The 27,675-nt window shown below is 43.2% G+C and overlaps 1 protein-coding gene across 5 annotated transcripts in view; it reads left to right on the forward strand.

Moving 5' to 3' along the window:
- Nucleotides 1–1,219: 1,219 nt before the first annotated feature.
- The window catches only part of MBNL3 (muscleblind like splicing regulator 3), a 525,152-nt gene continuing 498,696 nt past the window's right edge, over nt 1,220–27,675 (forward strand). For 2 of the 5 annotated variants that reach the window (XR_011199288.1, XM_069212525.1), the window contains exon 1: nt 1,222–1,518. The gene's annotated coding sequence lies outside the window, so the exon portion shown is untranslated. Of the gene's footprint in view, nt 1,519–27,675 lie in introns of all 5 variants that reach the window. The other 3 variants (XM_069212526.1, XM_069212524.1, XM_069212521.1) reach the window with 3 other exon arrangements.

Consider the following 27,675-nt stretch of genomic DNA (forward strand, 5'->3'; position numbering starts at 1 on the left):
CGGCAAAGACCCGCCTTACTACTCAAGCCTCTGACCCCCCTCCCACCTTGACTTTTCTGCCGCGATCCTGTATTGTCCATGACCTCACCTGCACAACACTGGGAATCCATCCCCTCCCCACTATTGCGTACTGCGTTCTACTGTCTTCTAACCTGATGTGCGCTCTGCAGGGTAACAGTATATTTGAAAGTCTAAGCTAGTGCTGCAAAGAGTGACACCTGTAAAATAAATCTAAAATATTCATAGATTCTAGACTTGGTGCTTTAAAAAAACTAGCCAATTTTATTGTATATATACCGGAAATCAGATTTTTCTTCTTGTTCGTTCGTACTCTTCCGAATTAATTATTATGTATTTATTTATTTATTTATTTAAAGTGTTTTGTGTAGCAGCAACATTTTTACATGTGGATGCTTCTAACAACTTGTTTTGAGGCATTGCACAAACAAAGGCCCGCTAAAAAAGTGTTCAGGGAACAGAAACAGTCGCATCCATGAACACATAAATATGTGTGCTGCATATATACTCAAAGCATAAGGCCCCTACAGATTCTAAAAACATGGTGCTGGTGTGACTAAACAAAAATACCTTCTTATACTGTATACCCTGCTTTCAGTGGTCTCTTGTTTATTTGTGTTGCCTTTTATTTTTGACTTTAATATAATTTTGATAGCCATGCTTATATTTTAATAATTCATCAGCTGCAGCTTGTGTGAAATATGAAAGTGAATGAAGATTGCATGAAAATGTTCTAATAAAAGGACGGTTTTGCATATAAAAGCTCATGCCATGAAAACAAAGGTGTTTCAACAAAGGAGTAATTTTGTCTGAGTCGACTAGCTAGTAGTTTCCCCAGCACTGGTGCATTTGTTTGCGTTAATTGGTTTGTTGACTCATTTTAGTGTACTGATAGATTCATTTAGCTAGTCTACTAAGGTTTTAGCTATGTTGCTATGGTAGCAGCCAGACTGAGCTGCAGCATACGACGTAGATCTTGAAGGCCATTAGGTGTTCTCTGTGTGGAATGTACCATATGAGTCGAGCAGAGGGGAGGCGCCGGAGGAATAATGCTTAATCATGCTAAACCAAAAGAGCAAACAGAGGTTAAATCGCGAGCGCGTCGCACCCACGAGTCCGATCGCTCAGAGGAAACTGCTCAAAAACAAATGTACAAAAAAATAGGTACGCTTGATTTTCTCTTTGGTCCGCGAATCACTTTTCTGTGTCTGCTTGACATGTCATACCCCAGGGCGGCATAGTTTGAGCCTGGATGCACGTCCCAGCAATGAAGTTATGTACATGGGGGCGTGCTTTAATTTGGTTATATCTAATCATCGCAGCAGCCTGGGCTTAAGATGGCGGCATTCATTATACACCCATGTTAAAACGGCACCAGCACTTTGTCCAGTTTGCTTAGTGCTGCTTCTGCTTCTGCAGCTAACACATGGCATGCTGCTGCAGCTGAGAGTTCTCTGCCCCTTAGCTGCTGCTTTCTGCTACCAGCAAGACTCTCACAAGGTAAGCTTTTTCGGGGTACTTTACATTTTCCAGCGCGACGTCTGCTTTTATGGCGAGTTATATTTTTTTCTCTCGATTTGCTACAGTTATTTCAGTTGCAAGATACAGATCTCAAACAGGGCAGTGCGCTTGACATCTAGCTTTGTCATCTTCGTGGGCTCCGCAATTAAATACATGTTTCGCACCGCATCCCACGGGTGCCACGTTTCTCCCCATACCCTTTTTCGCCTCTTTCTGAAAAAAGTGAGCCATGTGCATTATCCAGTGGAATGGACAACCGTGGTAAATGCCCGAGTTTTTTAAAAAGCGTTGGTGGTGAAAACTGAAAAGCGACGCCCTTGGGAAACATACGTTTTTCTTTTGCTCTACCGCAAAATAGCAAAACTTTCCTTTTTTATTACATGCACGCATGTCAGCTTTTTGAAAAATACGGGTGTTCAGTTTTGCACAGAAAAGTGAAGACTTGCACAGAATAAGTGTAAATGATATGTTTGAATGCAGAAAGTAAGGCCGTGATTAAAAAACATAGGATATTCTCTTACAAGGGAAGGCGGCTCCCTCCCAAGCTGCGTGAACCTGCCATATGGGGAGTTGTAAAGTTTTAAGTATTCTTGCTTTTGTCATCTTCAGTTGAATAGATATACGTTAAGCACTTGCGCAGCACAGTAATGTTTTATTCCACTTGTTAGTATTTGCAGCTTGGATTAATGTAACATATTCCTTGATGTGCATGACTGTCTTCGTGTTTGAATTCGAAATCAATCCATTGCTTTGAGAGCATATTGTGGAAAAGTGGTTGATCGCTTGCAAATACACGCTATGCTGATGAAGACCATCGATCCCGGGGGGGGGGGGGGGGTCCTGACAAAGCTTTAATGTGCTAGTTTAATTTCTCTCAACTATGATAGGTCAGTCTGTTAATTATCTGTGCTCTTTCACCCCTAAACAATTCTTCCGCGTGCATTTCAAATCTATTCTTCCCCGTTGTTCTGTTAGTCCATTTTCAGAAATGCAGTGCAGAATTAGTGCTTCTTCACCTGCTTACTCAGCATTTGATACTCAACTTTAAATCCCTTGATAAGATTGTCAGCGTTTAGTGTCCCTTAAAGTCAAAACTTTTGCCTCTTTTGTTTAATCCAGCGAAAAATGTGTGAATGGTGTTGTACTCGGTAGTTTGCTGTTTAGAGGGTTTTGGAAAAAAAATGCAGACAGGACTACATCGGCGGCTCTGCGAATATTACTGTAACTCGAGTGAAGGAGAGGTTTCAGTGCCCTCGATATGGGAGCATGCGCAGTCGGCGTGCCTCCGCCACTGCACTGTAGTCTGCCTGGAGACAAAGAACCCCAGCCCAGGAAAGGTAATGTTTACTAAGTAGCATTCCTCAAACGTTTGCTCAGGCCACCGTTCACCGAGAGAGAGGTGTGTGTTTGATGTCTGCAGCGGAGAGCCCATCTCTCTGAGCACAGCTCCATGGCAGGGACACCGCCCTGGCACGAGGCAGCGTGTCTCGCGCCCCCCACTGCCCCCGTCTTCGGCCGACTCCCTTATGATTTGTGTCATGAGTCCCGGCGACTTTTATTTTATTTTCTGAGAAGCCCCTTTCCTGCTCTTATTGCAATCACTGCTGCTCGGACCAGTTGACGTAACTTATATTTATACAAGTGCATAGTTTATTCATGTGAACTGCTTGATTAAAACGCACATCAATCAGAAACTAATTAGGAGCAGGAAGGAAAAGTGCAGCAAATGACCTAATTATCTCGACGGCTATTCCCTCCTAGGAGTATGTGATATTTGGCAGATTAGTGTTGGAATCTTAGAAGGCACCGTCTCATAAGTAGTACATTTTTTAACCGCTAACTACATTCCCGGTTACATATGGGTGCGCAGCAGGCTCAGGTTTCCACGACGCACACAGATTTCCTCACAATGACTCCCCGTTTTTTCCCTACAGATGTATTCTTAGACTAGCTGTTGACTACAGGGTTGTGATGGTTGGGCACTTTCCAGGGTCTTCCTTGGTAATAATAGCATCAGGTGTTTACTCAAAGTGGAAGAAAACTTTTTTTAAGTTAACGTATATTAGTTTACTAGAAGCACAATATGATATTTGGGATAAAGTACCTCCAGCTGTACACGACAATGACAATGAATTCTATGACTACAAAGACGAACCAGACTAAAGGCTGAATTTCTTTCTAAGGTCATAGACCTCCAAGGTGACTTGCCGAATCCTTTATTGTAAGCTAGAGGGTATTTCATTCCCTATAATAAATAGTCACACCATCATTTTTTCCACAAGCATCTGACTTCAGTGGAGTCTTGTTCTGTCATATGAAAGAGACAGTATGAGTGCAAAGATGAAAAATAAAAGCAGTATCTGTAATGCAAAATTAGACACACCAAAAAGCAGTTAGTAATTTGTTGCAAAAACATATTAGTACCTGTCCCATGTACATCAGATTTAAAAAATTGATGTAGCTTAGAATGATTAGTAACATGCACAGTTTAGTTCCTACCTGTAATGAGCTATGTGCACAAAATAAGCAGCACGTGTCATCCAAGGCTTGAAGAAATACGATCACATCATTCCATCCTGATTGAACTCAGTTGGCTTTCATTTGAAGCTTGCAACATCTTCAAACCCAGCTGCAAAGTTTACAAAGCCATCACAAACCCCACTTATCTTGAAGACAAGCTCACCATCTCTGGTGGTTCTTGACGTGCCCGCAGCCAGGACACCATCAGACTGCAGACAAAGAAGTGTAAAATAGAAAAAAATGAAGTGGGCCTTTCCCAATTATGCATCCAGATACTGGACGAACATCTCCGTATCCATCATGGTCACCACAACATTGCTCCAATTTAGGAAAGAGTTGAAGATGCACCTCTTTAAAGAAAAATAAATCACTGTGCAGGCCATCCACAAACCAGCTACCTTTCCTATCACTCGTTGATTGTCTTTGACCCTGTGCAGTAATACATTGTCTCTTGCTGGGTTTACACTATAGAAATACCACGTACATATATACATACATATATATATACCTGTTACCAAAAATCTTTAATTTGTGCTGTTCCTTTTAAATACACAGGTCATATTTCTTTTTCCTTAAACTGTGGCTGCAGTGATGCTCCATGATGTGCTATTTATCATGGCTACTGTCCCGGCAGCAGGCATTATGATGCTGCAGTTCAACTGTAACACATTATTACTGTTGAGCAGCTATGCCATTTTCTTATAGGTGACTAATTGACTGTAATAACAAAGTTAGAGACAGGGTATCTATCATACTGGAATTGCAGACTACCACATATTAAGTCTGATAAAAATCATTAATAATGTCAGCAACAGATAAAGGGAAATATTTGCTTTGAGCTAAAGCTTTGGACCACTAAATTCACCATTGATGGTGGTGCACTATGCTACCATACCAGTTCCTATTACACTGCTCCCAAACCCACACAAGCCATCACACATGACATCACAAGTGAGATCCTCCATGTTATCACTGGTCATATGGTCAACAGTAGATTCATATCTGCCAACCATCACATTTTTTCATAGCTGTTGCCTAAGAAAGGATACAACAGTATATACAAAAAGTGATAGAGGGAATGCTTGATTTAATCTCAGCCACTGGTAATTACTCTGGCTGCATCCCAATCCATTGTTGTTTTGCACCCAGCTATATACAAATTAGTCTTGACCCTGCTCCAGTGGGAGCAGTCCATCCCGAACTGCCAAGCCAGGTCCTCCCTGAACTGGAACACAAGCAACCCAGGACCGGATATATCATGATTTTATAATTTGGTATGCAGCCATGTGACCCCAAACTACTGCTCATGATCTCACAGCTACATCGCACACTACAATTAGAGCTGTATGGATGTCCTCTATCTATTTCTCTATCACTTACTGGAGTTCGCCATTAAGTAGTTATAGTTAGGACCTAGTATCCATAGGAAAAGCGTTTTTTGTTCTTTCAAAATTAGTTAGGAACTCATTTCACCTGCTGTCTCATAAGTGTCGGGGTGATTTGTCAAGCGGGAGCAGAGAAAAAGGGAGGGGGACCCAAAACGCTTTTCCTCAGTGCAATTTCGCATAGGGAATTTGAACATGACTACAGCCTGAACAGAATTACACCAAATTTGGCAGAAAGCTACTCGTTGGTCCAGAATGAGTGCGTTTGATAATTTGGTGCAGATCTGTTCATTAGTTTTGGAGTTATTAAAGACAAAATATTTATGTTTACCTCGAGATGCAGAAGTCTAGCAGGTCTCAATCAGACATCTGATTGGCTGCCATCACTTCATCCAGGAAGCGGTGACAGCCATCTTGCAACTCAGACTCAGCCAAGTCCCAAGGAAAAAAAAACCAAGAGGTGGCAGGGTAGGAATACCCTGACCTCTAAGGCCTGGTGGTGGGTTGCTACAGGGACCCTGCCGGGGGCCAAAAACATGTTGTTTTTTTTGTAAACCAGGAACGTTTTTTCATTTGGACAATCTTTAAAAAAGCAAGCCCAGTTACCCGTGCTTGCTTTTTTTGTCCCCTGGGTGGGCCAGGTTCAGGGGGCGAATGTAGTTTATATAGTTAGAGGATGGGGGCGCCTGTGGCCTCCTTCCTCTGGCCAAGTTCCACCCCTGGGCTTGCCCCTCTCAGGCATACCCGATATTTAGAAGAGAAAGGGGGCTGCGTAGCCCCCCTCAGTGGCCGATTTTAGCCCGGAAACTCCATACCCAGGGCCAGGCCAATTTAAAAAAATGGGGAGGAGAGCCACGGGATCCTCTTCCCCCAGACGTTTTCAGCTCTGGGGACCCCACCCCCCTGGGCCTAGCCGTAAACAAGAAGGGGTAGGGGAGCTGCACTCCCCCTCCTGGAGCCATTGATAGCCCCTTGGGCACCCCATCCCGCAGGGCTGGTTACAGTGTCGTCCAGTGGTGCCCCCTTCCTCTGGGGCATAGAAGTTTGGAAACCTGTGTTTGCTCTCCCTTGATGGGAGCAATTTTAAAGCTTCCGCCAAGCGAGAGCAAACACTTAGTCCACCCTCACAGTGAGCAGGCAGGGAAACAGAAATTGCTCCTGGCCACAGGGAGCAGCATTGGAGGTAGGAAACTGCCTTTGGCCGTGACACATTGGGGCTCCTCCCACAAATCCCCTTTAAAAATGCTGTGGGTGGTCTGGGTGTCCTCCAAGGCACCCACCCTTTACTGGCCGGGCCCTGTGGGATCGGGCCCCTAGGGCCATTACTGGCCCTAGGGTAGGGGGGCAGTGTGCCCCTCCTCCCAGCTTAATATGGCTAGACCCCGGGAGTTCTTGGGCCAGAGATTGGCTGAGAAGGGGGGCTGCATTCCTCCCCTCCCATTTACAATATGGCTGGGCCCTAGGAAATGGGGTCCCCGGGCCGAAATTGGCCTGGGGATGGGGGCTGCATGCACCTCTCTGCCATAAATTAAGCAATGGCCCTGGGGCAATGGGGTCGCCAGGGCCAATATGGGCTGGGGAGGGGGGCTACCTACCCCTTCCCCTAAAAATATCTGGTGGGCCCAGTGGGATGGGATCTCCGAGGTCGAAATTTGGCCCTTGGAGGGGGCCTGTCTACCCTCCTCCTGGGTTGGCTGCTTTTTAGGGGTTGGTGACCAAGCCCTGTTGCCAGTCCCCATTTGGCCTGGCGCGACATGGGGTTGGCTGTAGGTGGGGATTTGGGCGCAGGCCCTGAAGCGAATTCCCATAGGTAGTTGGATTAACGTATGGTAATTAAATATTAATTTATATTTTAAAAAACCTAGACATTCATTAAAAAAAAAAAAGATTACAGAGACGTTAAAGTTTGGAAATAGAATTTAAAAAAAATACATATAAATTTACTGAAAAACCAAAGGTTACAGGGATGTTATAGTTAGGTTCAGATTTTACACACACAAAACCATATACATTTAACAGTTATAGTTATACCATTCTCAAGAAACTATAACTTGTGGCCTAAGGTAACTGTAAGTTGTGCCCTCGCCATGCACTGCTGATTACCTCACGTATTACATCACTCATGACATCTTCTATGACATCATTGATAATATCACTGTAACATTTGCAGTGAAATTCTTGATGAGAAAACTGTGCATGGCTGGGGTGTGTGTTACAGTTACCATAGGGCGCAAGTTATAGTTTCTTGAGGAAAGTATAACTATAACTGCTGAATTTATACGTTTTTGTGTGTAGAAAATCTGATCCTAACTATAATGCCCCTGTAACCTTTGATTTTCTAGTGAATATATATGTGTGTGTGCGTATATATTTATACATATATAACATTACTGCTGTACAAAGATCATAATCCATGTTATTACCACAGTGCAGCAAAATTGACTTGAGTAAAATACTGCTTGCTGTCTTAAAGATTGTATGTTTCAAAATAAGGGAAGTTACAGAACTCAGTCGGTCACACCTAAGTGATTTCTTCATTTGTGGATGACAAGGACAACATCTTTTATCTTCAACGTCCTTTTTCACATCCAAACCATACTCCTTGATTTTAAGGAACCGTTTACATTTTGCAACATGTTTATTTGTATCATCAGTAGATGATAACTACTTCCTTTTAATAAAGCTGTTTGAGTTCATTTATTTGGTTTTCTATTTCTGTACATTGCCCTTGATATCTACCGAGCATTGCTGCAAGCATTGTTTATATGGCAAGACCTTTTGGGCTTGGGGAAAAGGGTACTTGTTTTTTGACATTGCCTTTGACCCGGTCCCTTGGGCTGCCATTTGTGCATTACATCTGTGGCTGTCTCCAGCAAGCATCGTACACTGGATGTGGCCTATGTCGATGCCCTGGTCAGTACCTGTCTACCCACAGGTAGGACACCGACCAATCCCTGCATGAAATACTTCAGTACTAAGTACTGCAAGATACTGTTTATAGGGTGTGATGCTGGACAATGCATTCTGTTTAGTACCTGCGTACCTACTTGACCGAGCACACGGTGTGGCCATTGGTCATGCCTTGTGCTAGTCAGCAAATCCCATGTACATGCTAAACATGATGTGCAGCATGCACGGTGGACATAGGTCCCAGAATGGGGCCTTTGAACGGACCCCTTCCTTTGACCAGTTTGCAACAGTACCCCAAGGACACAGCAGTTTATCTCGCCAAATAGGCACAGGGAATAGCCACCTGCCATACTTTGTGTGCAATATCACTGTTTCTAATACAACACGGTAAAAACCTGTGTTGTTCCAAGCAAGCAGTGACCTTTGGGTGAACACCTTTAACCAATACTCCTGCACCCAGTGGCCACCTGCCACATCCTCTGGTCATGCCCATTAGACCTTGCTGCAGAATTACTACAGTAAGGACCCATTGGCATCATTTTGTGTTTTTCGTGCATGCCTTGTGCCCTGTAGCTATATGTGCAGTGAGTTTTGTGCACAAGGTAAAAGTTTCAGCCATGCTCTCTTCTTAGTATCTGGATCTCCCTTAACCTCTTTGCATAGGTCACTGGCATGCACAGTGAGCCCTTCCCACAGTGTGTTCTGGGCATCAATCAGTTAATCATTGCATTTGTAAACTGCAGCACTATCATCCCTAAGGGTCTCTGGGCGCTGTGGGTGGCGTGCCTCCTTTGAAGAGCCAGTCTTGAGTCTCCTTTGAAATCTGCCAGGCAGGGTGCTGTTCGGAGGTGGAGGAGCAGGTTGTTCCAGGACTTGGCTGCGATGTAGGAGAAGGAACGGCCTCTGCTTTAGCTCCGATGCGTGCCGGGTTTGTGAGATGGTGAGCGAGAGGGAATGCAGGTGCCTTGTGGGAATGTGGAAGTTCAATCGATGGTTGATTTAGGGTGGCCCTTAGTTGTGTAAAGCTTTTTACGCAAGCGTGAGGATCCTGAACTGGCATCTCTTCTGCATCAGGAGCTAGTGGAGGTTTCCGAGGTGCGGGTGACGCTGGTACGCTTGCGGAGGTTCAGGCATAAGCACCATCCTTTACCAATCACAGCTGAATCCTGCACTCCTGGAGCATACCCTGGCCCAGTTCCCAGTAGATATCAGGGATAGCAAATGACTTTCAGATATGTTCTGTTCCCTGTACCCTATCGCATGGCTTGAAATTGTGTCCAGCAGGTACTGTGCAAGGGACATTGTCCTCTGCTGTGCCCTCTGTATTTTGCTTTTGAATGCAATGTTTCATGAAATAAAATCGTGAGGGCGCTCATATGTAGGCTTTCTGAGGTCATCCGTATAAAATGTTGGCTGAAAATGTGTATGAGTTTCCTGGGTGAGTGGGTACCCAAACACCAGAGTTGTCATTTTCTGTGGTGGTGGTGTTAAAAGGCTTTTTTTCCAGTCCTCAAAGATGTATCCTGCCCATCCTATACTTGTGGTGTTCACACAACGCCTCACCTTCCCACTAGGACATTGTTTCTTATGAACTCGATAACGTCGGGGTGATACAAAATGCAGGCCGAAGAGAATGATCTCCTTTTCACGGTCAGTCAGATTCTAAGGTGGATTCAGATTCCAAAGTCTGCGCACATCCGGGGCTTCACTGACCAGCTACATATACCTTGTATTACTTCTGGATATTGTTTGCTCCAGATGGCGCCACGCACACAGAAGGCGCAGGCCTCTGACTTCAACCCAAGTTCAGTGCTGATGTGTCAAGCGATTTCCGTGCTTAAGCGCCGGGGCCAAAAGTTTTGCTCAGCAGCCGCGGTCGGCGCTGTAGAATGTCGGGAGTACCGAATATGAAGGCTGCGTAGTTCTGATTTCAGTTCATGCCTCTTTCATACACCACCATACATTCCCTGCCATGTTATTTCATTCTTTCACGTTCTTTTTTCAACGCTGCTTCTCCTTTTGCCAGTATTTCCCCGCCTTTCTCTTCCTCCTTTCCCACGTTTCTGTTTTCCTTTCCCTTGCTGCGGGTCAAAGTGTGATTAAGAAGTATAAATGCCAGTTCCCCAAAACTGAGTGCCGGTGGGCCCCACCTGTAACCTCTAGCTCGCGCTAAACACTGCATAGTTCGTTTTGTCGCGTTGGCTAAAAGTCCCTTATGGTATTAAAATGGTAAAAATACATTGTGGGGTCTCGTACTATAAATGTTCCTCTCCCTTTGACCAATCTACGTGAAAGGTTCCAGGACGGAACAAAAGTGAAACATACTTTTCCGGGGAATTGGGGCCACGGGAGGGAAGTTTCTTGCAGATAAATCAAACACCTTAAATATTGGACCTCCTCCAGCCACCTAAAGCCCCCACTATCCCAAGTTCAGGTGACGTCACATTAAATAAATTAGCTTGTTCAAAGTTAGCTTATTGGGTTAATACATCTGATGCAGAAGTATATCTGCAACCTTCTGTTTTACATTTAAGCGATGCTGTCTCAGGCTTTCATCCTGCAAATGTTGATTAAATAAGTACCAACCACTGCTCTGTGTAACGGTACCTCTTCTGACTCCGAAGCTGTAACAATCGTTGCAAGTGTTTCTTGAAAATAAATTGTTGCTCTTGTTATGCAAAACATGACACAGAAAGACAACTATACCATCCTAGCGACTGGATAGGGGACGACGGGCCTCCCCAGTGCGAAGGGCCGGATGTGTATGTAAACACAAGATAAGGCTTTAGGGCCAAGACGCTGTGTTTTTAAGCAGAGTGTCTGCTAGGAGTGCTGCGGCGAAGGCCGAAGGACGCTGGTGAGGTGCAAGAAGCGCGTGCTCACTTAGGTAGTGTAAAGCTAGCATTTTAGAAGTGTTTGGAAAGTGTTCAAAAAGTAGAAAAAACCTGACGCATATGCATTCACTGGTCATTTGTCAGGCCTTACGTAAAAGCCTATGTAACCTATTTATTCGCTTGTCACATGCTCTCTCTTATGTAAAGCACGTAATTTCTTCGGGCACTGCCCACGCTATATAAAATTGCATTAATTAAAATATAAATTAGAAAGAAGCGGGGATGTATGTATGTTGATATACAAATTAATCGTTCCACAGATCAGTGGTTTTTTTTATATACAGGAGCGACAAAATTTTGAAAGCGTGGATAAAAAACTTTTTCTAATTCAGAAGTAGGGTAGTTATATGTCTTAAAGAATAGCAGAAAGAGACTTCGTCTAACTGCTGTGGCTTTTCCGGAGCCCACCAGGTGACCTCCAGCTGGTTCTGTCCCTCGCTTGGATAAAGCAGTAACATTGTAACTGGCTGTACCGCGGTGGAAGTATTGTCAGTGGGAGAAACAGTAGTGACAACACACCCAGCTATTGTTTATCTCTCAGCCTCAGTTCTAAAAATACACACACCTCATGTACAGGGAAAAAAGATGATTAACCCGTAGTGGTGGTGCATTTATTTATGTACTTGAGAGCGTCCTATAGATCTCCGTCCCTCGGCAATATGTGGGCGCTGTACATATAAAACAACAAATAATATAAAAGCTGAAACATGGTTGCAGAATTAGTCTCAAGACCTGGAAAGTTAGAAGATCAAAGGCCAACAAAAACAGGAAAAATACATGTTCTAGTGAGGGGGCGGGGCAGCGGCTAGCGGATGTATCTCCAGAAGTCATGCCCCCAGTCGTCAGGTTCAGCGACTGGCCACCAAGACTTTGAACTGTCCGTGTGATTTCCCCATGCCGCAGTTCTCAGTTCACTGATGAGGGAGTAAGAGATGTCTGTACTGCGCTATGGGGAGTCAATCGGCTTAATATCTCCTTCTAAGTGACAGTGCCTCGAGGGATACCTTAGTGCAGCATGTTTTACATGGAAGCTAGAGCTGCATGTGCTGGCTAGAAATGTAGCCATTCCTGTAAGTGTAACTCATTGCTATTACAATGAAGGCATCAGCCTTGAAGGCAAGGGCATTGCTCAGAAATGTAACTAGTATATGCATGTACCTCAGAGGGATGGTTTGATACTTAGCGGTCTTTTTTAGGACTCGTTGATCCCAGGCTTCAGGCTCAGATGCCTCCAATCGCAGTCTTGGGACTGAGAAACGTATATTTCTTCTGTAGGTGCAAATAAGCTCCTTCTAAGGACATCTAGTCTTATGTCATTCAAAGTGTATGTTATGTTGGTGATTTGTATTGTGCTTCACACCACTGTAAGGTGACTTTATAGTGCTGTGGGGGTGGCAGGAGAGAGGAAAAGGAGGGACGAGGTAAGGTGGTAATGGGGACACAGTGTAGGCAGCAAGGTAGGGTCCTTGTTGATGGGGGGCCTTCCCCTAAGCATTAACATCTCAGCATGCAGAGCAATAGTTAGACGCTACTAGCAGGCCTTAGGCAGGTAGGGGAGAAGACAGCGACAATTCTAGAGAGCTGTACTCTTAGATTATGGACATTTGGTCTGACAAGAGTGGAGAGGAAGGTGGGTTTTTCACAGATAACACCTGCTCAAGTGTGGACAGAAGTTATGACGAAACATTAACCTAAGGCTTTTACCTCACTTGATAAGCTGATTGAAAACCACAGAGTGAACTATTATGTTAGAGAAGGCTTGTCAGAAATTGATCTGTTTTTTTTTTCGATTCAGAGCATACGTCGGCAATGTGTGTTTGGGAAAGGAGAGAGAAGCATGGGAGGCAGTCAAGAGAGCAGTGAACAGGCAGAAGAAAATCTTGACAAATTTGTGAAGCATGGAATGAAAATCCTATGAAATATGTTTGCGGAGACTGTGCTCAGAGTTTCACTTAAATATAATAATTGATTCATAGTATCATAAGTACATCACTTAGTTTCAGTACATGTTACATTTGTTTCTATGTTTTACGTCGTGTGTTTGGAAATTAATATGCCTGTTTATCACGATATATATGTTTTGGAAATTAGAAGCTCTAATCCAGTTGCAATATTGTGACTAGCGTGTTTTTACATTTCATGTTTTTTACTCACATAAATTGGTATATTGAATATGAATGATTCTGGATTTAGAACAGGACGGTAAGGAAAAAGCTTTTAAGGAAGAATTTCCATCTCTACATTCAGCATTAGAAACTTCTTGGTCGGAGAAAATCTTTTCAAAAAGGGTCCTCTGATTCAGCTATTGGGTTTGTGAAGATGTGCATGTAATGCATTAAAATGGTTCTGATAAGTTTTCTGTAGATTGTCTGATCCATCACTGTATCTGGCTGAGGTGCCCTATGAACATGTATGAGACAGGACAGCACCCTTCCACCAAAAGGTGAGCATAGTGTTCCTGCCTCCTTGGAGACATCCCTCAGCATGTTGGTATAAGCACACATTGACAATGGACCTTAATCTTGGGGGTACATTTCCATCTCACACATTTGGCAGTATAAATTTCACTATCTGAGATTTGAATTGTCAAAATGTTAAATAGAATATTCCATAAAGTGACTCCCTGCAGAGCAGCGACTGCCACATCTACTAGAAACTTCCCCTGCTCCAGCAAAGAATCCTAAAACTCTGGGGTTTCTACTGCCAATGTCTTGGACAAGAAACATCTGCTACAATGGCCCATGGAAAACCTGACAGTCAAACTGTAAGTCAGGCTTTTAACTTGCATGACAATGCATTTATCTAAGCATACTTTTACTAAAATTAAATTGAACGTTTTTGCAAAACGGACAATCCATACTAATTCACACTCTGTCCGTCTTGTTAAATTGTAATACATTCAGCTAAAATGTTCAGTGACATGCAAAAAAAGTGTGTGTCACAACATAGGCTCAGTTTTAAACATGTATTGATCTCTAAATCTACTACAGTCAGTAAAATATTTTTCGAAGTATGCATTAACGTCTTCAGATCTGCAATCATTGCTCTCTTTCCGGAGAATATGCATAATTTCTCCCACATCTGTGTATATTTCCCAGAAATCGCAATTTGCAAATTGCACCAGTGCTTTAGATTCATGTTCAGTGGGATGTGACATACTATACCAGAGGGACATTAATTTGCCTTGCCTTGCTTTCCCCTTTGATACCATGCAGATTTAACTCTATTTATTCCCTTACTTGATTGCTTTCATTTCCCTAATACTGAGTTGAAGCCAACTGACCTGGAGGTGTCGGTCCCTTCCCTGCTCTTCTGACTTTGTGCATAAGAACAATATTTGCCTTTCACTAGTCCTCTTGGACCATTACAGCCTCTTAAAAGCGACTGCAACTGCATCGTGTTTTATCAGTGGAGGACCAACATACCCCCAAACTCTTTCAGTAGCCAAGAGTGTCCATATTGCAGCCACATTGCCTTATCCTTCTAAACATTTGCAAGCCCCAGATGATACCCCTCTTTTCTAAATGCATCAAATCTCCTGTCTAACCAAAACTGTTGCTTTACTGTTGCCCATTGTCATTGCTTACTATTGTGAATGCTTTTTAATATAGTGCTGTTTTTGTTTTATTGCATGTATTTAGTACATGTTACTTTAGAGTGCTCAGCACAGATTGCAGGTGAGATGTTAGTGAGCCCTGCCTGGGACTGAAAGTTGTGGTGCTTACCAGCAAATAAGAGATATTATGTGTGAATCAGACCATGCACTTGGAGTAAAAGGAGCGTTTATATTTGGACCTATCTGTGGCTAGATTCGAGGCAGAGAGACATTCAAAAAGAATTTCATCAAGAGGAGCGTTAAAAATAAAGTATTCTGGCCTGAAAACTCTTGCATCCCAAGGGGTAAACAGACACTCTGTTTTGGGTAGTTGCCTGTAGTTTCAGCTGGCAGGAAACCGCAGTTTGGTGACTGGTGGTCGATGGACTAAGCAGGGTCTTAAGAGGGTCATCTTGACCTGCACCCTTTTTTAATGAATGAAACCCACTGCAGTACGTTTAATCCTTCTACGTAAATATTGAGGACCAACGACATGAGACAATAAAAGTTATATCTAGGCTCTATTTACTTCTCAGTAGCTCCTCGTTGTGGCAATTCAATGGTCAGAAGTTAGCTTTGTCGAGGATAATTAAGCACAAAAATCCATGCCAGGCGTGGATGAAAGCTACATCAGCAAAGTAGTTAAGGTGTTCGACGTATCACACTTCTAAACTAACTAAGCAGATTTGGGACATGAGTCAGTTAGGTAAGCGGTGCTAGGAATTAGCTACATGAGGTCCATTCCAGTGGAAACAAGAGGAAGATGACTTGCCACGGGGACACATCTGGGATCTGGTACTTTTGGATGGGGATGGGCCAACTTATCAAGCAGGGAAAGTTAAGACCATTTGCTCGCTTCTAATAGATGTGAGAGGCACATAATATACCATGTGTATGCTTTCATTAGTTTTATAGTTTAAGTTTTTTTTTTTTACTTTGAGTGACTCTTCAACACAAATGTGGATAATACATAATGAGTTAAGAGTTTTTGAAATATTATGATTGACTTGAATGACTCGAGGTTCAAAGACCTTAACAGAGTGAGTAAAGTCAGTATCTGTGCAAACACAGAACATCTATTTTGTCCCTTCAGCTTCCCTCGTCCCACTTGCTTGATGGCGCGGGAAGAGAAACTGCACTTTACTCTCGAATGTCCACAACATTATAGTCGACCTCAAGACTGAGAGCACACCCATAAGCTTCACCCTCTCCAACAAAAAACATTATTTTACTTGAGGGTATTGCGTCATCTCATTTACTTGACAGCAACAACCAATGAGTGTAAACACTTTTCATATGAACTCCACCCGCCTTAACACTGAATATTGCTACTCACTGAGAATAATACCAGCGCTAGAAAAACAGTGGCACCGCTACATTAGGCTTTAGCATATGTGAATGATTTTGTAGTCCTGACAGTAGACACACTGAAGGCTGTTTTTGCTTATCCTTCAAATAATAATGTATTGTGGCTTAGGTAATACTGTGGTCAGAACATTTTATATTAGGTTTATATATTTTCCAAGCACACTGTGCCTTTACAAAGGCACATGAAATTACATTTAAAAGGAGTCATTTTAAGAGCGAAAATAATATGTTGAACAGTCTGTCCACGCCTGCCCTCTGGGAGATCACCATCCTTTAAAATTACTCGCCTAAGATTATCTTATCAATGTGGATAATTTTATAACCACTCTTTGAGTTTCAGTTTCTGCACTGGAAACACCCAGCTCAGACAATTCGAAGAAGCAGTGGGTGACTTCATTCAGCTTTCTTCAAACATATTTGCAAGCTGTGTGTCAGTATTTACTCAAACGTCTTTTCCAGTTGAGCTGAGAAGTATAATGAAAAAAGAATATTATTCTTAGTATTAAAATTTCGATTTTTCTTATAGCGTTGTTAAGAACCTGTTGCTTGCTTGAAGAAGCTTGTGACAGCTTTACAAACATTCTTTAAAAAAAATAATAATAATAAATAAAATATATATATATATATATATATATTTATAGAGAGAGAGAGTAGATAGAGTATATGTCCTGTACTGCCACACTTCCATTGAAATATTAGATCTCAGGAGACTTGCCTAACCGAGATATAGTACACTCTTCCCTTTGTGAGACTGGATCTCAGGGAATTGTTTTCCTGGATCTCACATAACTATTATTTGATTGGGATATACTATGGTTTCCCACGGGTTCTAATTTTATTCTTCACCATCCTTCTATTTCTTTCTTATGAAAGAGCACCAAACCATTGATTTAGCATATGTTTTCTTCAAGCATGATGGTGTGGCCATGTACGATATGGGATAAATTATCCCATCTTGGAGTTTCATGACCTTTTACAGGATATCGGCCCTTGCTCTTGTTCCTCTGTATTGTCACAGAACCCCTTTGTGACTTACAGTACCTTTACAATGTGCAACGGGGAGTACTTTATCACACTTATAGCATAGTTCTTCCTTTTATTGATTGACAACAACTTTAAGAAGTGCATTGACTTTGTAGTTTTCGCTTGACCTCTTTCGCCAGTGCATCCCTTTCAGAGGCTATTGCTCACAGTGAGCTTAACAAAGCCTGGGCTATGCTGTGCATTATATTCACTCAAACTCCTGCAGTAATATACATTTCTAAAGCAGTTTCTTCCGTTTCGACAGGTCATCGTGAAGCTGACTGGGCACATTAAAGCATCCCAGGGCCACACAGCAGTGGCGAAACCACCAAAGGGCCGATGAACAGGAGATGGAACAGTTTAGTCACCCCTTCGATGTATCATATCGCCTGGTCTGGAACAGCAGTCTGAAGCAGGCAATGCCAAAGTGCTTTTTTTAAACAAATATAGACTATAAAAACGATTTTTAAGTGGTGAGCACATAAATGTTCATGACACATAACAGCTGTTATTCTCAATTCCCCTTACATGAAAGGCAAAGCAAGCAGAAACAAATACCTGATCACCTGGTCTATTGCAAGTGCACTTTCCTCAATACACACCTCTCAAATGCCATGTAGTACAAGGCGTAATAAACAAACAGAATTAAGCATAAGTTATAATGCACTGAAATTCATTAGCAACCCTTCCTTATTGTCCTACCAGAACTGCAGCAAAATCAGCATGGTGAACACCTCAGAGAATGTCTTTCAATTGAAACAACAGATGATAAAACAGTAAATTTACACATCTTTAAGAAAAGTAAAAGAACTAGAAAAATGTAACTGGCATCCGTGACCCACAAAGACAATGTGGAAATATTTAAGATCACTGAGTCGGTGCCCAACCGCATTCATGAGCAAACTGTGCCACTGGTGAAAGCTGGTGTGGTTGGAGAATGTTCTTCGGCAGGACATGTTGATGGCAGAATGCGCTCATGCTGGCCAGTCAATTCCACAGCCTCTGCCCCTGTATCCACATGACCGGCCTTGAGGGCCACCTGACCCCATCTTCAGGGGATAGCGGCAGTGAGGCAGGAGCCAGGAGGTCTCAATCTCATTTAGATAGCCGGACGTCAGAATTAAGCGCTGTGCATACGACTATAGGTAGGCTGCAGGGATAGAGATGAAAGGAGCTATGGTGCAGGGGTGGTGGAAGAAAAATAAAAAGATAGAAATGTTGAGCAACGGGACAAGGATCCACAGAACAGGACTCACAAGTGCTTGCATCTTAAGAATTGGATTGGGAAGACATGGGTGATATTAGTTGCACCCTTGGGGTTGGGTGAGGGATGTGATAAGAGTTTTGGTTTGGGCAAAAATCAAATCACGTGAGCACAGGAACAATGAGAACGAACAGAACATGAGCAACTATCGCTCACCTGATGGAATATTTTTCACTTTTCTAGAGCAAAATTAGTCCTCATATCCAACGTGAATGTGAAGATGCATTTCACACTAAAAGTAGCACAAGAAGGACCTACCATCATTTTGTGAAATACATTTTAATTGTACGTAATTCTTTGGGCATTTCTCGTAAGGAAATTATGGAAATTTCTGTCATGCTCAGTCACAACATACACTTGGAATATGAGAGAAAATAAAAATGGATCCAAAACGATGAGATTCCTTTCTCTTCCCTGTGTGAAATAATGTTCCCTTTTTTAGGGACAGCTGAAAAAACTGCACACCTGGGGTGCTGGCTCATTCAGATCCAGAGAAAGATTGTTTGCAGAGGTGGGGAGGGCAGGATATGCCTCCTCTCGCTCTGTCATCATTGTAATCCCAGTAGCTCTTCTCAAAGTGCATCACCAGCAGAAAAGCAAAACAGTAATCTCTGGTGTGCGCGCCGTCCCGCGCCAACAAACTCACGTGTCTCACGTGTTGACGACATCCGTGATATCACCGGGGAAGGATACCTGGAGCTGGCTGCGGTGTCAGACGATGCCTGATTTAACACACTGCGTGTGGAGTGCAAACGGGGCTTTTGAGGTGCGGTTTCACACACGTTGGACGTGATAACTCCACGCCTGCCGTTTGAAGAGCAGAATACTGTACGTTTAACTGAAAAAACAAATCACCGGACACCCCTTCCACCGCAGTGGTAAACAGTATGAAGCAGTTTTGTGAAGAAGTATTTAATTTTATAAAGGAGTGGCTGAGCACAAAAGGCTTCATTTCGAATTAAAACAATCTACCTTTTTCAGCAGGAGCTTGCACGCTTTTGTTCTTCCTGTGCTGCTGAGAGACTGTTGTCCTTGTAAATAGTTACAGACCCTGCATTAGTTCTGTAAGAATATGCTTTATTAATAACGACAATATTCGACGTTTGCACTTTCTTAGAGCTTTTAATGACATGCTACTATTTCCAAATTTAAGGTACCCAATTTACCTACTGAGAAGGATTTGGGGCAGTCTACCGTGCTGGAATTGAAAATCACCGCCCTGAAAATCAATTCTTGTTTCAAAGGCAGCCACTGAACTCACTGAGCCGATGGATTATTTAATTAGTTTACGTCTTTGGAAAAGTGCTACTTACTACCCAAAGGAGGCCGGAGAGTGCGTTGGAGCATAAAGAATTGTAAATATTTGTGAGTTGTTGGATAACACTTTTCGGCATCTGATGGTGAGAACTGGTGACATCACTCTGATATGGCGAGTTTATCCCCGCCATGAGGTCATACGGAATTAAACACGTGAGTTGTATGTAGAGTATATTTACTGTATACAGGAGAGCGCATTCTGTGGCAACGAGGAGTGCGGGCGTGTTTGCGCTCTCTGGCATGGACTGAAAGACACGTGAAGGTCACCCTTGAACTGAATGTGCCTGGGCCAGGCCGGGAGATGATGCACTGCCCTGGACGCGGCACAGGCTGGAGCTAACAATGGCCCCTTCACTGGCTCTGCAACAGTAATCTGTTTTGAATGGTCTAATGTAGGAAATATGTTAGCTGCTAGCTGCAGCGCCCTTGTCCTTTCTAGCAGAGCAGAATCGCGAGATGCGTCTTTATTCTGCTCTCAAGTAAGAATGGCCATGCATTGGCAGCAATAGAAGAGAACCAAAGAGAACCTTACAACTCTGGACCGGAGGGGGCCCTATGGGTCCGTATCCAGACGACGGCTGTAGCGCAAGACCAGCCGTTTCATACATGGACTTTTGGCTATTCCCTCTTAAGTTTATGAAAGCTAGTGACTGAAATGTGCCAGCACGCACAGTTTTACACCGTGTGAATGGTTCTGGTCCGATTTCTCCAGTGCAAATGGCGTGCAACTAGTCGGAGCGTGAGAGTGAGGAAGGATTGCGGGTCCTTGTGATGCAGGATGGCACCATAATCGGCTATTAAGAGGCAGAATAATTGAATTGACATCCGTGACATCAGTCCCGTGTCATTGATAGCTGGTGGAAAGTTGTCCCGCCACCTGTAGCCTTCCAATAAGCTCTCAGTACACTTTCCAGAGAAGGCCCTATCTTTTTCGTAGTACACCATAGCCTAAGATTAACCATCCTTTCAAAAATCCCTTAAAGGACCAGCTGTCCTCGTCGAAGGAGGTTAAACATCACAAACATTTAAATCCCCTTTTTCTCAACTGTGCCATGAGATTCTTAGTTAATTTTGAGGTGAGTAACAGTTAATGTATTGTTTTTTGTGCCATAGATATAACAGGTTTTTGCATACTAGTAGCACAATCTAAATTGTCTAAATAACAAATACCGGTAATAGTAACCAATCACGTTATCCACCATTTAAATAGACACTTTTTAGTATTGATAAAGTCTAGCCGTATGCTATTACCACAGCTACATTTCCACTTTGTGCCTGAGGTGTATAAAATTACATCATAAGTAAAGTGTCAAACGATTTAATTCAGCCTAACATTCAGGTGCCTCTTTAGTATATTCAGAGCCTCCCCTCAGATCTCCTACTCACTCTTTTTAAGATTGAGCAACAAGCGGGAGTCCTTGGATCATTTCTTCTGCGGGGTGGCCTTTGGTGCTGGAGGCAGCTCCTGCTGCTAGACATCACCTGCCTCCGTATCTTGATCCACAGTGCACGGCAGTGTCTCTTGGTCCCTATTACATTCGCCCACTGTTTCTCACCCTAATTCACTCCCCTGTTCCCCCCCAAAAAAATCACCTCTCTCATGCTCTCCACTTTAAGCATTAAATCAGCAATATTTTGCATTGCCAGTGCTTGTAGAACGAAAGAACCACATTTGCAGTGCTCTGGCTCACCAGCTGGCATAAAAATTTCCAACAAATTACTGGTAATCTTCATTACCTATACATCCCTCGTCCTTGTCTCATTTATTGATTTCCGAGGTGATCCACAACTCGAGATAGGAAACTCAAAACTGTGCTGGAAGTACAAGCTCGTCCACCTGCTGAGCACCGCACCAGGGCCAGCTTCCTGAGCATCATTCTTCTTTTCCTTGACTGAAAACGAGGATGAGTGGGACTAAGAGTGAAGAACATTAATCTGAACAGTAAACAGGTTTTCGCTTTCCCAGCACTATTCCGAGGGCAAAAAGTTAGGAAAAAGGCAAGTTTGTTAGTTCATAAGGCTAATATTTTTTTTTGTCAAATCAAAAGAATGGGCTAACGTTGCTTGCCACAGCTCTAAACCCAGCACAGGTCAAACATACAGACTTGGTAACATCATATTCCCCAGCCCAGTGACCATGTATGGCCAAGGCCATGGTCTCCACCAAATCCCAGAGCAACTTCTGTCCATCGCATGGACAACTCCTGAAATAATGGAACATCTACCGAATACTCAGAAAAAAGTGCAGCTCTTTTGTCACATCACTGTTAGGAGCACTGGCACCAAGCCAAGGAACATTCAAGCAGCCTAACTTCCCAAACCTCCGTTTATAAAAGGAGAGGGGGAGAGAGAGATGAGAGGGCACTCAAGCTCCACGTCAAGGATTCGACACCAGTACTTTGATGCTACACCTGTAATGCCACAGGACGACATTTCAGATAAACACCCATGAAGAAACAGCATGCAGTGTGCCACATTTTCACTGCCCACAGGTATAACCTGACAAATATTATAGTTGATATTGCATGCCCTACAGGGAGCAATATTTTGCTCTGCTCCAAAACGCATAGGTCTCCATAGACTGAACAGCTGCTGCTGTCTAATTTAGTATCAAGTGCATGTTGTAATTCTGTTCTGTACTCCTAAAATGGAACCAAAATACAATGAGAGCACACAAAATTGACTACTTTATCTATCCTGAAAGTAAAGTATGAGTACTCATATCCTAAACCCAATAACAGCAAAGTCCACAGTATTGAATCATTCTTACCAGGTCTAGATGGCTTATCCGTCAAAATAGGATAACTCCCTGAAACTGCTGAAAAGAAACAGCACCCAAGTGCAGAGATGGCCACATCACTGAGAGTGAGCTTAGCAGTAGTCAACAAAGCAAGCTGCTGGTTTGATATTTTAAACTACACAGATAGGAGGGAATATGAATTCAGAATTCCTTCCACTTGTATAACATGATTGATACACTTGTCTGTGGTTTGACTACTCCAAACAATAATCTTCCACTATCAATGGATAACCTGTTTTTATTTTTAGCTGCATATGCTAGGTCATGGTTTATTGACGCCTCTGCCTTGCACGACGTGGACCATAGTGTGGAAACAAATGTCATAACAATGCATGACAGATGCGAGGCAGCTGAACACGAGCGTGCCCGCTTAATAGTGTAATATCTGCCAACTGTGTAATGCCAGCTCTTTCCATCCTATCTCCAATGTGAATATAAATGCTATTAATTGTGTCCCAGGCAAGCAGGGGTCATGCAATCAGCCATGCAGCCTGGAACGTGAGAGGGAGTGAAGCCACGACCTGAGCCCATGACTAGCAGGACACCCACAAACATCAGATGCCAATGATCAACCACCAAGACACCATATCACATAGATTACATCAAAAATTGCTTTTAGAAAAACACTTAAATCAGAAGAACTGAGTTTAGTTGTTCTCATTGGCCTCCAAAGCCTAGGAGAATTTATCATAGCCAATAAAGTCACAAAATCTCACAACAAGGGACCACACATATTTGTATTTTAAATTGTAGTATGATACAGATGAAATATAACATTTCAGAATTTAGAAAGCATTCTCAGACCTAAAATGCACGCAGCAAGAGAGGGAGAAATAACACAGGGTATGTTCACCTTGTCGTTGTGATCCACACACGTTTTCAGGTAGCCCACAAGTGACTCACGACAGGAGAGGGCTAGCCTGCTATTACCGTGCCATTCTAGCTATCAAACCAGCACAGCAAAGCCTGATTATATTTTTACTTTGAAATTGAATATACTGCTAAAATGTATTACCTGGGGCTTAGCAGGAGAACGTTCTAAAACAAGAAATAAATACAAAAGGCTCATCATAGGACCCGTGCTCTCCAACATCCATAAGGAGCAGATTGGCAGCCCATATCCGACTTCTCTCTGCTGTGAACTTTGTTTATCAAGTCCCTTCTACACAAAAGTTTGAACCTGACTATGCAGCATGGATGACCAAGTGGCTTATAGCAAGTCCAAACAAAAGCAAAGCAATGGATGATAACATCTACTGCAGTCTACTCCAGATCCTGGAGATGGGGGTTATCATTTCCACTCTTTGTACAAACCGAAGTGTTTCAGACTGGCAGCTTCCCCCTCCAAATCCACAACAATAGGAATTACCACGATGGTAGACTCTGAGGAGACTGAACCCTCAAAGCAAAGCCGTTTCTACCCCATACCACACATATGAGACAATCCATGCTGAGAAAATCGGGGTGGGTTAGAAAATGGATTGCATTCTACATTGCAGTACCCTTGCCACTTCTGCAAAAATGGTTGTTATGGGGGACACAAGACGGGTACGCAGTGGACAGTGCAGAGCTGGCGGAGCTTCGGGCCTTATGTGCCACAGTCAGTGCTCCAAACAAATGCTAGTCTTTTTGGATAACAGCCTGCAAGGTTAAGACAGAAAGGGACCTTACCTGGCGAGTGTGCAGCATCCAGCGCAGAGACCGCATCAGGCGTGCCCACGTGGCAAGGAAAAAAGACTTCTTGTGGACCATCCTAAAAACATACAGTGGGCTTACAGCTAGCTGTTGTCTTTCTTGCTACTTGCATTTGCTTCTTATTTGATCAGTTTCTTTTCACACTGTGTTTGCCCCTCCCATGGAGCATAGTTTTTTTTAACCATAATTTTTATGGGACGACTTGTATCCTCTTGCTGCTCCTATCCAGGGAACAACTTTTTTCTTTTACTGTAAGCCTTTCATGAGAGTGCATAAGTTTTTTTTTCTCTCTCTCTTGTGTGCTGCTTCTCTCCCTTAAATAGCGGACCTTCTCCTCCACTGACATTTGCTGCCGGGTTCCAGAAGAATTGAACAAAAAGAAATCAAAAATGAATGTTTTATTTACTGCTCCAAGTGATACCCCCCCATCTTAGAATGGTAAATCAGAAAAATAAATAAAAAAGCATTTCTGTTATTTCGTATGCCTTCTTGCTTGGCAATTCATGCCTGTGAAGATGCAATCATACATGCATGCATGCCTCATACCGCCAGTGCACCCATGGAGATTGCAACACCTGTGTAGGTTGACTTGCACCCTTCATCTCACCTTTCGTTTCCTTTTGTTTTTTTGCTGATGCTGCAGAGGATCGGCAAAAAGCATTTATTTTTGCCTATGCTGCCCAATATCAGCAAAAGCCTTGGCAAAGCCAAAAGGTCAAAAAGGCGATACCTATTGCCTTTGCAGTGCTTGTTTATAGTCAGATTTAATGGGCTGCATAGTTTCTAGTTTTTAGCGCATTACTGGCCATCCTCATGATCTTGAAAGAAGATGGACAAAATTATTATGTTTGTTGGTGACTTTATCAGTAACACCATATGTTCCCCGTAGAATAAAATGTTTATCTAATGACAGTATTATTCATATATTCAGAATTTGTAGCTGTTGTCCACTTTCTGTCACCTACCCCACCTCACGTCCTTGATCGGTGTAACTCTGAAGCAGAATATGCATTGAGGAGAGAGACACCGAGGAGCTGGCAAGGGCCGCACAAGTAAATTACAGCTCTTGTTGAACATGTGATCTGATCCTGTAATTAGAGTGAGGTAATAGTCCATGCCATGCTCGCACACTATCAGATGTCTCGTTGAGTACAATCTGTACTGCACAGCATGTCAATGCTGCCTCTACAGCAGTACCAAGAACCTGGGACAAGGTGCCCAGTTTCAGCTTCACTAGGTTTCAGAGGCTGGCGTTCCCCTGTGCGCTGCGCTGAGCGAGCCAGGGGCGCTGTATAGAGCAGATCAGGCTGCACACCTCCAGGAAGTGATGATTAAAGCAACCCTGCTTCAAGACACTGCAGTGATGCAAGCAGATGCTAGCAGATCAAACAGGAACTTGTTTGATGTTCACTGAAATAAATTGACCTTCAACAGCTACCTCATTTGGTTAATCAAACCTTAAAATCCAGCAGTAGAAAGAGGGCCCATAAATAACTGCAGCTGCATGGCAGTCTCTGGCTATTTCTGCAAAATCACGATTTAGAACAACTTTGTTTGTGCAGAAAATACATCTCAATATTTTAAATTCTTCAGTTCTCACTGCACTTGTGATATGGTGACGTAGACTTATGTACTTACAAGCAGGCGTGGCTCGCAGGAGGGAAAAGGGGCGGGGTGGCACGGTGTGTGGCTGGGGGGCCAGAGAGAGGGGGTTCTGGGGTATTGAGGGGAACTAAAAAAAAAACCTAACAATAATAAAAAAAAGTACCTTTTTGCTGTGCCGCTGCCGTACCTCTCCATCCGCTCCGTCTTGCGCACAGGCTTCCAGCCTGCCCTGCGGCCAATGCTGACGCTGCTCAGAGCAGCATCAGGATTGGCTGGGAGTGCCCAGCCAGGGTGCTCCCAGGCAGACAAGGAGCAGGTGCAAGCTCTCTCCAGCCTGGTAACACAGTGCTGGGCTGGAGAGTGCCCTGTGCGCATGTGTGCTTCGCTGGCCCAAGACAGCCGGCCAAACATACATGCGCATTGAGGGGGAGTGCTGAGTCCCTGTCACGCCTGTGGCCCCGCCCCTTTTATCGTAAAACATAATAAACGGAGTTTGTTATGTTTTTACTTTAAAAGTTTTGCAGCTGCTACTCCTGGCAGGGGGTGGGGGTGATGCTCCTCCGCCATAGCGGGGGAGCCGCCCACTCACTAGGTGACAGCATTTTGAACAGCTTCCTGAATGTACGAATGTTTGAAAGTCATGGAGACTGGAGCCTAAAATAATGTTTACATCATATGTTAGTTCTATTTTAACATGCAATCATCCATTTAACACAAAACCTGAACTTAATCAAAAGTGCCTGTATCAAGTACCGCCATGTTTGAATGCATCAAGTGCTCATTGACACCACAGCAGTGCTTCCAAAATGGTGAAAATAGTCCATCAATGGTCGAGAAGAATAGCTTGTTCTTCATATACCGATATATCCCACATTTCAGATGTTTCTAAGCACCATAAATAACAGATGTTGCTCTAATCCAGTTTATGGTACTCTATTTACTGAGCTCGGAAAGATGGAAATGTGATTCTGCTTTGCTTGGGTTGGAAATCATGACTTCCAGACCACCGCGTTTTGACAGTGGCAAGCTTCCTGATTCACTGAGCCTTCCTGCCAGCCATAATCGTGTAATAAATAATTTAAATTTAATCTAGATGTATATGCACTTCAGATGTGCACAGAGAAAACAAAGTCAAATTTTAGCAATATCAATCGACTAGAACAATGATTCTTAACATGTGGTCCCAGATCCCCTAGGGGTTCACAAGGCCTACCCAGGGGGTCTCTATCTGTGTTACAAAATTGAATAAATTAAAATTAATGCGTTAACATTCATAACGTGTATACAAATAAAAAAGCAAAATTGAAAACGTGTTTTTTCTATATTTGATTGTGAATTAAACAGAATATTTAAATATCTGAGCATTTGTTTGGGGTATGTTTGTTTTTAATTTTTTTGTATTGTTTAGAAGTTCAAATCATAGAACTTGCTCAGGCTGGTGGTCCTCAGCTTCTAGTGACTCAGTGGGGTTCCCTGGAATCCAGGAATGATTCAGTGGAGGTCCACAGATGTGAATAGGTAAAGAACCACTGGCCTAGGACATATGGAGCATTAATTGGCATCACAGAAAGTTGTATTGATAAGTGCAGTTTGCACACAAGGCAATCTGTTTCTCTGCTCGCCTAGTACATTTCTGACCACAATCTGTGTACAGTTACCAAAGACCCACCCCTCAAGAATTTTGTCACTTCTATACTTTGACCCTTTACACTGATTGAACACGTCGCTGCTCAGTTCACACAGTGGGAGTGACGACACAA

Source organism: Pleurodeles waltl, chromosome 2_1 (genome assembly GCF_031143425.1).
Source record: "Pleurodeles waltl isolate 20211129_DDA chromosome 2_1, aPleWal1.hap1.20221129, whole genome shotgun sequence".
Lineage (NCBI taxonomy): Eukaryota > Metazoa > Chordata > Amphibia > Caudata > Salamandridae > Pleurodeles > Pleurodeles waltl.